The following is a 12,382-nucleotide window of genomic DNA, read 5'->3' as shown; positions in this document are numbered from 1 at the left end:
TACGTGTACACAACGAAAATGAAATGAGAAGAAATGGATTCTTGCAAAATCCTGATCCAGGTATAAACCCAGGAAGCCGTTGTAACTATGAGTCGTGATCTTGCGCCGATGGCGCAGCTCTGAGAGACCAGTTTGCAACGAGTGTTTGTGCTCTATCTCGGTCGTTCACATTTAAATATCACTCAGCCCGACGCGCCCCGAATGCGATCCCGATATTACAATCTTGAAGGCTGCTCATGCAGCGGGTGGAATCTTAAAATAGATATTCGACGATCCCCAGTGTCCACAAAACGGTTCGAAGGTATGGTCTTCGGATCTATTCTTCGAATATTTTACTCTATTCTCATTGAACGTATTTAAGTGTAATTACTTTCGTACATTGGCAATTATCTTGCCTCGAGGCAAATATTCATTTTGAGTTTGAACTTCAAAGGGCACTTGATTTGCCCGTGTATACTTCGAATAAATAAATAAGCAGTTTAAACAAAAGACAGGCGTCTAGAAGCTCGCTGTTGCGCTCGACTTTGACGAAGTTGAATATTGAAAATGTAAAATAATCTTCCGTTCACGATTCTTACTCAATTAAATGGACATAAATTCCCGGCTCGCTATCGAGCTTCGATGATGCAACACTTGAAAAAAATCACTTGAAAAAGCAGCGAGCGCAGCGATTTCTGCCCTATCAGTTCCAGCGCTCGGAAATGACCCGTAAAATACATAGCTCAGCTTATTAGCTGAGGGCAAGGCGCAGCAGCGTTCGGTGAGATAGTGTAATTAAATAGACTCTACCGATGAGATTCCGGACCGAGGCGAAGCTAAGAACACGGGATTTTAATCATGCGCTTCGCTGTTTCGATGAGAATAATCGAAACGGTCTCGTTGCAGAAGTATGCAAAACAAAAAAAAAAAAAAAAAATTGCAATTTTTTATTCCGCGAACATGTGTTATTAACTACGTAATTAAATAATTACGAGAACGTTCTCGAACGTGATTAGAAAAGTGTCCCCCTTTTATTTCACGCGACTTTTGCGCGGGTTTCTCACATCGAATCGAATCGCTTCGGGCGGAAGCCGCGTGGCTTCTGGTATATACGTGATGAGAATACCCAAAGTTCTCGCAAACTGACTTTTCCCTTTCCACTACGGAAGCTCGGAGCGGCTCAACCGAGTTCTGACACCCAATTTCTGCAGCCACAAGTCATCGCGATGCGGCTTCATCCTGTAATTGCGATATATTGCGGTTTGCGGTAGAAGAAGATAATAAAAAAAAAGAAAGAAAGAAAGAAAGAAAGAAAAAAAAAAAAAAAAAAACTTCCTCGGTGCCTCGTTAAAATTATGCGACACCGTGGTTTTATATAAATTTACTTTCTCTCTCTGTCTCTTTCTCTCGTTCCTTCTTTCTTTCCTTCTTTCTTTATATCTTCGTTTATTTATTTATTCCCTTTTTCTTCTCCTCCTGTTTTTCACCAAAGCTCGTAATATAAGAGTAAATAAGGGAAGTTTTCACCCTCGTATAAATATATAGCCACTCGCCACGCGGCGGTTCTGATGGGTTTTCGAGTTCGTAATATTAGACCTTTTTTTCTCCCTCCCCCCTCCTCAACTCGCAGCTTCTCTCTCTCTCTCTCTCTCTCTCTCTCTATCTATCTCTCTGTCCTCTCGCTCAACTTTTAAGCCTAATGCATTTTAATGCCCCGGGCATAGATTGATGACGGGAGACGCGACTTGAAAAAAGTTTAGCTCCACGATTTTATCCGCCCCTTGGCGTATACGTACCTATATTACACTTTCTCACACTCCCTTGAACAGGGCCTTGTTTTTTTACGATTCACGAACGTTTAACCGAACCGCGTATACTACGCCGATATTATGTACGTAATACAAAAAACGCCCGATCAACGCTTCTGAATTCAAATTATCGACTGGCCACCCAGACTTTTATAAGGTTCAGGCATTTTTACCAGTTTTTTTTTTTTTTTTTTTTTTTCATAGCATTTTTGAAAAAATTTCTACACCCTGTCCAGAGATTTGTAAATATTTTTTTTTTACTTCTCAGATTGAATACGTATATATAAAATATTTTATTCAGCTTTGTTGAGTTGTAGAAGAGAAAATAAAAATAAAAATTCGAGCCAAGTATATCAATTTAAACGAGACTGAAGCTAGCAGCTAGAATTAGCAGCCAGAGGTTCTAATGTTCGTTAAAATAAAGTATCGAAGTCTGAAAATCAATATTTTTTAAAATACATTGAACAGCCAATTATTTTTATAGAATTATAAGGATAAAACTGAGTTGCATTTTTCAATTTCTAATCACTTTTCAAGTTTCAGTTTCGTTCAATTAAAATCTTAATATTTCTGAAATTCGTTCTCTTCCTTTTACTTTTCTCTTCGTTATATTATAATCAGCCTAAGCATTGCATTCATGAATAATAATAAGCTGGAGCGAAACCGCAGCGTTGCATTCGGTATACGCGATTTTTCAATTACGTATATATCACAACAATAATAAACATCCAAGCTACGATATTCGAGGGTTGGTAGCCGTCTAATATAACTTTTGCCCACGCATTGCAGGAGCAGCAGCGAGTTGCAGCGGCGTAATAATAATATCCACGTAGTGAGATCGGGCCGAGCGCCCGAGTTCTTGAAACTTAATAAAGTCCCTCGTTTCCCGAGCTTTTTCTCCCTCCCTCCACGCCTCCGTCTTCTATAATTCCCACCACGGTATTCCCGGCCGCGTTTTCTTCTTCTGCCCGAGAAGAAGCTAAAGAGGGGATGAAAAGAAAGGGGTTGAAGAAAAAAACCCGCGGAACCGGTGACGGCAAGTGTTAATTTCTGACAGGCGTTTGTACGAACCGTTTAAACAAAAGATAGGCGTGTAAAAAGCTCGCTGGGTTCGATTTTGACGAACTTGAATATTGAAAATGATAAAAAAATGTTTCTCTTCAGCTGCACGAGACGTTTTCGGTAAATATCATACTTGCGAGTCTGCTGAATCCAAAAATGATTTCCAAATCCGAATTCGAGCTTTTTCTCTCTCTCTCCTTTCCTCCGCACCTTCGTCTTCCACAATTCCCACCACGGTTTCCCAGCGCGTTCTCTTCCTCTGCCCGAGAAGAAGCTAAAGGGGGGGATGAAAAGAAAGGGGTTGAAGGAAAAAACCCGCGGAACCGGTGACGGCAAGGGTTAATTTCTGGTACGCGTTCGGAAGAGAAGAGAAGGGGGGAGGTTTGCATGCAGCTAGCGTATTATAGAAATCGGCGGTGCTCAGTTGGTTCTCGGTTGTTAATAATAGGTGGGATATAAATCAAAGCGCCATTCTCGTCTTTATTGCTCTATTAAACGGGACAGCTGGTGCCTCGAGTCTCCGGTGCAACCCTCGGCGCGAATCTCTCTCCCTCTCTCTCTCTCTCTCTCTCTCTCTTCTCCTGCTTTCGCACACAAACACATTTGTCTCGTACCTACCCCAGCTCGCGCAATTCCATCCCCCCGACAGAAGGGAGCTGCAATATGGCCGGTGTGGTCTATAAAGTTATATACGTATCAATCCATATCCCCGGGACCGAGCGCCATATTGGCCTAATATCATCAACCGACCTGTACTCCGTTTAAGAGACTCTGTTCCACGCGGCGTCGAATAATAACTCGATTATTCTCTTATTCTTACTGCAGTTGCCGAACAACACTACGGATGAATTGTTATTCAAACTTCTACGATAGCGAATTCATGCTGTTTCAATGAATTAGCATTCGAGTGCAGGGTGAAACACGGACTCCTTGGGAAATTAACCACTCTCAAGTGTCAAGGCGTCGTTGATGCGTCGGGCCGTAAGTGCCGAAGACTGCGAAATTGCCTCGTAAAGTGATTCAATTTTTATGGCTGTCTCAGGTGTATATTTACTTTCGAAAGCATGGCTTTTGAACATTTTTTCAACTCAAGGAATCCGATCATTACCTCAAAAAGTTATGGTTTCCGCGCGTTTCGTACACTCTTAATCCCTCGCTTTTCACAACTTTTTCGTCATTTTATTTTTTCAGGATCGATTTTTTCTTTTGAAAAAAAAACCACTGACCAGAACCGTTTTTCAGTACGAATACGAAATTTCAAGAATTACCGAGTCAATGCGATATATTATACAGAGTAACCACAGCTTATATATTACAAAAATTACTCTCCGATTCTTGAAATTCCGATGATTCCAAATCGTGGCTAGATTTTTGAATTTCAATACCGAAATTTTTGCCTACAAAAAATCTTTTCAACAATGCGTTTGGTTCCTGATTGTATGTGCTTGGTGAAATTTATTTATTTTTTTTTTAACATTCGTGCTACGAGTTCTAACCCAAAAAGGTACTTTTCTACTCTATCTAAAACTATATCATTCGATGGCGGTAAAAAATGAAAATAGTCAAGGACCGAGCGGTAACTGGAAGTAAAAATTTCACTCAGTGCGGGGATTTTGAGAACCGCTTTCAACCTCCTCCTGACTTTCGATCCGTACCGATTCATCCGTCCTTGATACGAGCATGCGGGCAGCTGGGTCAACTCGACGGGGCCTTAGGGCCCATTGTGTCGTAGAGTTGGTGGGGGGATATGGGCCCAGCGGCGGGGCGCGACTCGTCTCACCGCGAGTGGATCACCCCCCCCCCCCCCCCCTCCCCGTCCTGGATATCTGTTTAACAGGTTAAACGGCGCGTCTAAAAACACGTCGTCGGATCGACGAAGGAAAGCGGGGCGGTAATCTCGTCAGGAGGTGTCGTCGCTCCGGGAGCGGTAATTGCGCAAAACCGGGAATCGAGTTACGGGAGTAACCCGGGGGTCGGTAGCTTTTTTCACTTCTCTGCGGGCTCCGCTTCGCCATCCTTGTACAACCTACAACCTACTCGGGGGGAAGTCGGTAATTGGCCCGGTTATAAATGAGATCAGGATGCCGTTCGGCGCTTCGGTCGCTTTTTACACGGCCTCGGCTCGACTCACAGATTCGTATATTCGAACCGGAAAGTCAGAGGCCGCGTGATACGCGTGAAAAAATTTTTTACAGACGGATGCTGCCGCGATATTTCCCTACCAATTTTTTCGTCTCAAAATTCGTCGTTCACCGTCGAGAAAAATGTCTCTCTCGATTACGGTCGGGGAAAAAAAAAATAAACGTGCTTAGAGTGCTTTTTGTTCGACGAGTTACATGGGTTTTGTGGGGGAAAAAAAAAAAATAAATAAAAAAACAGCGCATCTTCTCAAATTTTAATTTTTTTACTACTGCTTTTTGTGATAAGAGAATTATTTCAAGGATTTACGAAAAAACAACCGAAGTTTGATGTTTTTTCCAGGGTAGTGTCCGAAAAAAAAAAAAGTACAATTTTCGGTAAAATTTACACCACGCATATTGCATATTTAATTGATACCGAGAAAAAAAAGCAAAACTTTATTCACGACTCAAATTAATTAATTCGAATTTATGTGGTAGATAAGTAATTTTATTGAATTGTAAATTCTTACAAGTATAAAAGTAACACAAGACATACGTAATTTCTTCGCTCCGGCAAACTTTAACTTGTCGATGAAAAATTCATATAAAAACAAACCTTATCGTGTAATAATCAAAGATCTATACGAGAGTGAATTACTTCTTTTTTTTGTTAATTAGTGTCAGTTTTTGGTCTAACCGGCGGTGCTTTCGAATGACCGGAAAAACGGATCGACCCGAAGGCGAAGAAGGGCGACGATCGCATTTGGGGGTGTCAGTTTACGGTGTTTGAACAGGGCCCCCTGTTTGAACGGGGCCCGTCAATTAGTCCTCCAGTGTGTTTAGAAATGAACGAACGCCATGAAAAAATCCCCCGCACTGATAATTAGCCCGTTCTCCGTATTATAAAGCCGTTGCGTCTCGCTTCTCGACATGGGAAAAGCAGACAATGGGGCAATGCAGCCCTTCGTAAAGGGAATATACGGTGTGGAAATTGAATACGAAATGAGGCTCTCCTCGCCCTCCGTTTCCTTTCGGTCTCTGTGTTCTAACGCTGGGTAAAAAGCTCGCTTCTTGTCGAGTTTTAAATTCTGGCGAAACTGAATCCGGAGGATTTTTTTGTCACCCGGTCGCGAGAAATTTCCGCCTACAAAATCAACTCCGGGTCATTCGAGAGGTTGAAATTTCAAGATAAATTGAAATCGCCTCCCACTCACCGTCACGCCTGAATTTATATCGTGCCACTCCTTATTATACTCCTCGTCGTACTTTACATCGCAGGTATTACCGTACGGAACATTTTTTATACAACAATTTCCACCACGTGACGGGACGGGGTTGAAATTCCGATTTTGAAAAGTTCCGAAAGTGCCAAATTCCGAATTTTTTGCTAACGAAACTTGAAGTAAAAAAATCAAACTTTGACGGTACATCAAAATTTCGAATGGTCCGGAACCCGAGGCTCAAAGTTTCGAAAGGGCAAAACTTCTGAAGCGCGTAACTCCGATGAGTGAAAGTTCGAAAAGTGCGAAAATGAGAAAATTTAAAAATCTGAAGCATCGGAATTCCGAATGATCGAAGATTTTCAGTTTCGTGAAATTTCACCACTTTGATCTTTCTTTGTTTTTGATTTTCGATATTTTTACGTTCGGAATCCTGGTCATTCTGACTTTCGGTTTTTCTGATCTTTTTACACCCACTCGTCGAGTAAAATACGCTGTGCGAGTATATTTTAATTTTCGGAATTTCACTCAAGTTTTGCAATCAAGTAATTTGGAATTAGGCGCTTTCGGAACTTTAATGACGAGAATATCTGTTCAAACATTGCAAAGTGGCGGAGCTTTTATCCGTGGGATTAAAATTTATCTCGTTTCAATGTACACAATTAATAACTTTACAACCAACCTGCTACAAAGTCTCACTTTACACTTTACACTTGGCACACCCACTTGAGAAACTTGATTTGCGTCTATGCGATACTTTCTTGATTGCAAATTTATCCGACCGCAGGTACGAACACATAAATTCCAATCAATTCGCACAGGTAAGATCATAAACTCGGACTAACGCGCTTCGCACGCATAAATCCTCGCGAATTGTGAGTAATAACCGTAGCAGTTATACCGGAGACCAAAGCTGTTTGTAAAAAAGTAAAGAGGGAGAAAAAAAGTGTCAAAAAACAAATAAAAAATTAAAAATATCGGCTTCGTAAAAAGCATCGCGAACGGTAGCTAATTGAACGTTGAAATACGGATCCGTTGCACCTGCGTTTCATCTTATATACATACAACAGGTTTCGAGCTTATAATTCTGACAAATGGACGGTAGGTTCCAGGAAAATCGACGCGACATCGCCATGCGAGGAGCTTTACACTTTTTAGATTTAAAAATACTGGTTAACCAAGAATCGATGAATTTTTATTAAACTTTATTGCGAGACAGTCAAATACTGCGCAGAGTGTTTGTAAAAATATTATATTCCTGAGCTACGAAGATCTATTTGAAATTATGAGAATACAAAATACTGGTGTTTATAAATAAAAGCTTGGATATCGTTCTGCTGCGTTTCAAATGGTACAAAAATTATTAAAAAACATGCTAAATTCGTTCAATTTTCCCTTAACAGCGTCTCGTTTCATTCGGAAGATTATAATTTTGCACAGAGTTGTTGAAGCTGATTTTTTATTTCCATTAATAGTTGCGTAACCGTGTAAAATCACAATTACTCAACGACACGATCGTGACGAAAAATAACCTTTCGGGTAAAATGATCGGAAGCATAGTTTTCTAGATGAAATGAAACAATTATCCAAAAGATATCCAAAATCTTAAAGCCATTCAAAACTAAAAATTAACATCCACAAGCTTCCAATAACTTAAATTCTGTATCTTCAAAGATATCTTCGCAGCTTGTGTATACCGAGACAAAAAATGATGCAAAGCGACGAAAAATAACGTTTGGATAAAATTGTAGAAAACATGTTTTTTCCGTATGAAATTAAACAATCATCCAACAGATTATTAAAAATATTCTTCAAACGATTCGAAACGAATATTTTACATCCATAAAGCTTTCAATAATTTCAATTCTACATTTTTAAATACATCTTCGCAGTTTATGAACACATAGACAAATTTGAACAAAAAAGAAAAAAAAAAAAAAAAACGAAAAAGAAAAAAGACAGCGTAATAAAATTTATGAAAAGTGTGCGAATTAGCACATACGGTGATATTCGGGATGAATTACGACCGTTTGTCTCATCCTTTTGGGGGGAATTCGCGTCAGGTGCTCCGAAGGAAGGGAAGGGGGAGGACCTCCTTAGAGTTCCTCAAGAAATCCTCGGATTGCAGCGGACAACTCTCAGCTGCAACGGCGTAAGCCAATGAAATTTACGATCGGTTTAATACACCATTGAGTCGATTCGAGTTCGGCCGAGCATTAGCAAACGCGGGAGTATAAACGTTTCGCACAGTTTCACGCAAGTAACCTTATACTGTGTGTTTAGAGATCGGCACACCTGCTGCAAACTACACGCCGATATTCCATTAACGAGGTATGACAAATACCGACTTATTATCGCCGATTTGTTTCGTGCATTTGAGAAGGTTCGTCTGCAGCCGTAAATCACGTTTATTCTCATACAAGCGAAGAGGAGAACTAAAAATGGCCAAGTACCATTTTTTTTTGTAAGTGCCATTTTTTTTGTAAGTACCATTTTTTTTTTTTTTTGTAAGTGCCATTTTTTTTTTGTAAGTGCCATTTTTTTTGTAAGTGCCATTTTTTTTGTAGGTGCCATTTTTTTTCTCACTGTAAGAGTCAGTCAAAAGCAAAAAGAATAATAAATCGAATTGAAAAACAATGGCATTCGCATCCTTTTTGGAATGTTCAGCTTTAATTGAGATCATTAAAATACATGAATTCGATCAAAGCTCGCCTGAAGATTTCTCGCGTCTTGAAGGGGTCGCGTTTTGTTTTTTTTTTTTTTTTTTAGTCGAGGAAAACGACTCAAGCAATGTATATACTGATGAGAAAAAATCGACTACTAAAAAATGACGACGGTATATCCGTGATAAATTGTAGCAAGTACAACGAGTGTCATAAAAGCGCTGAAAAAATGTGCAATTTTTTTTTTTTTTATAGGGAATTTGTGTCCAAGTAACGAAACTTTTGAAACACCGTGTGTTTATAATCGTTATAGAAAATCGCGAGCTTCTAGGAACGCGAAACGATGAAATTCGAATTAAATTTTGTCTGTAATTCTGACATTTTGAAGTTTACGAAACTTTAATAATGTATTTTTTTTTTTCAATTTGTGGATTTTGGCATCGTATTCAGTCAGCGAAGGTGTGGAGCCTCCTTAAAGCGATAGTTTTCGCTTGGAGCGTCTCTGCATGGATAAGTATTATATATATATATAATTAATTCCGAGCGCTCTGCGTAAACCAGTCTGAGGTGTTGATTTATGCAAACGACGGCGCAGCGATGCGCTAGGACATGCATTTTATCGGAGAGCATGCTTCTCTTCCCATCCTCGCCTTGAACTCGAAGAGTCTTGGAGAATTTTTTTCAAACCGTAGGATAGGTGTTACTTTCGAGCTTGACGAATGTAAAAACTGATCCGACATATCGCGGTGAAGAAATATCGCAATTTCAACTTCAAACTGCGGGGTTCGACTTGACGAAAGGGTGTAAAAGTAATGTAAAAGATGGGAACTTGGCGTAATATCAGGATGTTCAATTTCACCGAGAACGGCGGAACGTGTAATATTATGCATCCGGATTTTATGCATGCACTACACGTCGTTTCGAAACGCTCAACATTTACGAGATAACTTTTTCGCTACACTGATATTCTTATATTTATCGCCAGATTTAAAAATCGGCGCGATCTCGGAACGGAATTCAATTTCGCAAGACTTCGAGGAGATATCTGAAGAATTTTATCAGCCGACTATTATCAACGCGCTTGAATCTGTTTTTTCTTCTTCTCAGTTAGATTTTTTTTGACTTTCAAGATCCATTGTTCGAATAATCGACATTTTCATTTAGTTAGTATTGATTAATTTTTTTGAAGAGAAAATTTAGACGCTTCAAAAGTGACTTTGAAAATAACTTGATTGTTGTATTTCAACGCCATCGATAAGATTAGTAATTTTGTTTCTATATTGATGTTATTCCTCACCTTTGCAGACTCTGTATCCGAAAAGCCAAGAAGATAACAAATCCCGCACACACTGTTACAATTATGTTATCTACGTTATATCGAACTTGTTAAATCACGGTAATAATCGTCGTTTTCATCACAATAGTAAAAATGAAAAAAAAAAAAAAAATAATTATCCAAAAAGCCCACACGTAATTGAATTAAAACTCGTTAAAAAGAAGTACCAGCGCAAATTATTAAAAATTCAACGATAAACAAACCAAACGAATTAATTCGGTTGCACATATATTTCACATGTGTGGAAATAACTTTTGCAGCAACGTTATTTACAATAATTAAATCACACGATTATGGGATATAATAATTTTCGAAACAATTTTTCATCCGGTTTAAATCCATGGGCACTTTTGTTCCCCGCATTTATCGTCGCTGGTGCAACTCGGACAATTAATTACGGTACGCGCGAAAATTCATTCGCAAACACAACAACTTTCAAACGAATCCTCGGCAACCCTCGACTCGATTAAAAAGGCGACGCATCGACGCTCCGTCCTCGACGCCGCCGCGGCACTAACTGACAAGCTGACGGCGGGTTGAAACGCGGAGAGCTTTAAGGCGCCGCAAGTTAGTCTGGGACGGGGCGCCGATCGCTCGGCACGCGAACGCCGTCTGCCGGGAGCTTCCCCAACTTTTTACCGTCCTCGGCCTCTAAACTACGTTCTAACAATAAGTTGTCCATCCTTCGTCCGTCAGGAGTCCGTCGGGACGAAAGAGGAAACAATTCCACGGCTCGGAGAAATCGCGGATCAAAAATGCGCGCCAAAAATCGGGGGAAATCAACCGTGGGGTATTTCAAGGGATCGAGGTGTTAATATCGTTCGAAATCGTTCGGCAATTTCCGAAATCGCGATGAAATCGGTAATATTGAAATAAAATTCTGCATTAGTAATCATTGGTAGTCGTGAGAAATCGTTTAGGATTACAGAAATCTTTCGTAACCTTAAGAAATCGTGAGAAATTACCTGGTCATAGTGAGATTATTTATCGAGTGGTCCCTCGTAATCAATCTATGAAATGGAAGTAATCACGGTGTCAATGTCATTCGAAATCGTTCGGTAATTTCCGAAATCACAACGACATTAGTAATATTAAAATAAAATTCTACATTAGTAATCATCGGTAGTCGTGAGAAATCACTTAGGATTACAGAAACTTTCTTTGCAATCTTGAGATATCGTATCGAGTCTTAGAAATCGTGAGAAATCATCTGGTCAGAGTAAAATTGTTTATCGAGTAATCTCTCGTAATCACTGTATAAAATTTAAGTAATCACGGTGTCGATATCATTCGAAATCATATCCTAATTATCAAAGTCACACTGTAATCAGTGATTTTAAAATAAAATTCTACATTAGTAATCATTGGTAGGTATGAGAAATCATTCAGAATTGCAGAAATTTTTTTTAGCCATCTTGAGGAATCGTATGGTATGTAAGAAATCGTGAGAAATCATTTGGTGATCCAGAGATCATCGAAAACGCCCGACGAAAGTAGAAAAATCAGTAGAATATCAACGGTACGAATTTCCGAACGCTTTTCGCACGATTTCTTCAACGCTTTCACGAGATTTCAATTGATCCGCAATGACTTCCAACGATTTCTATAAATCGTTGGTTATTTGGAGGAGTATTTCACTCGCCGTTCAAGTAGCGTTCCCAGCTGATTTACCACTCGATATCGAACAGTTGAATTTACGACTGATACATACGCGAGCCTGCTCAATTAAATCGTGACGAACATCGAAACTTGCCTTCTGTTTCATACCTCACTCCGTATATTTTACCTCCTCTATTATCCGTGCTTCATTTATCTTTTTTCATCACGTCAGGTGTATCCAAATTATTTTTCCAAACCACCCCGTCACGCAGCGGAGTCCTGATCGCATCCGTTACCGCAATGGAAAACCGATAATTTCGATTTTATATCCATTCTAGTCTCTCCGCATGAGTGCAGCAGCGAATCGCGACGAGTTCGGAGTCGTATTCGATCTGGTTTTAATATCATCGAGTGTATCCCGGTGAGTTTTGGCTCGTTTTTTTTTTTTTTTCTCCACTTCCGTTTCTCTCACTGCGTCGATTTTCAATCCGAAATGCATTTCTATCGCGAAAATCATAATTCAATGGAGATTCGTAGTTACTCGTTGTCAGCCTGCGACCACATTCAGTCTCGCCAGTCACCGTCGGTGAGGTGA

General features: G+C 39.8%; 1 protein-coding gene across 2 annotated transcripts in view; it reads right to left on the bottom strand.

The window, feature by feature from the left end:
• The window catches only part of LOC107223747 (discoidin domain-containing receptor 2), a 58,665-nt gene extending 47,973 nt beyond the window's left edge, over window positions 1-10,692 (bottom strand). For both annotated transcript variants that reach the window (XM_046731216.1, XM_015663540.2), the window contains exon 1: window positions 10,150-10,692. The gene's annotated coding sequence lies outside the window, so the exon portion shown is untranslated. The remainder of the gene's footprint in view (window positions 1-10,149) is intronic.
• Between the last annotated feature and the right edge of the window lie 1,690 nt (window positions 10,693-12,382).

The sequence above is a fragment of the Neodiprion lecontei genome, chromosome 2 (genome assembly GCF_021901455.1).
Source record: "Neodiprion lecontei isolate iyNeoLeco1 chromosome 2, iyNeoLeco1.1, whole genome shotgun sequence".
Taxonomy (NCBI): Eukaryota; Metazoa; Arthropoda; class Insecta; order Hymenoptera; family Diprionidae; genus Neodiprion; species Neodiprion lecontei.
Note: the sequence above shows the minus strand (reverse complement) of the source record. Positions and strands in the feature narration are given on the sequence as shown.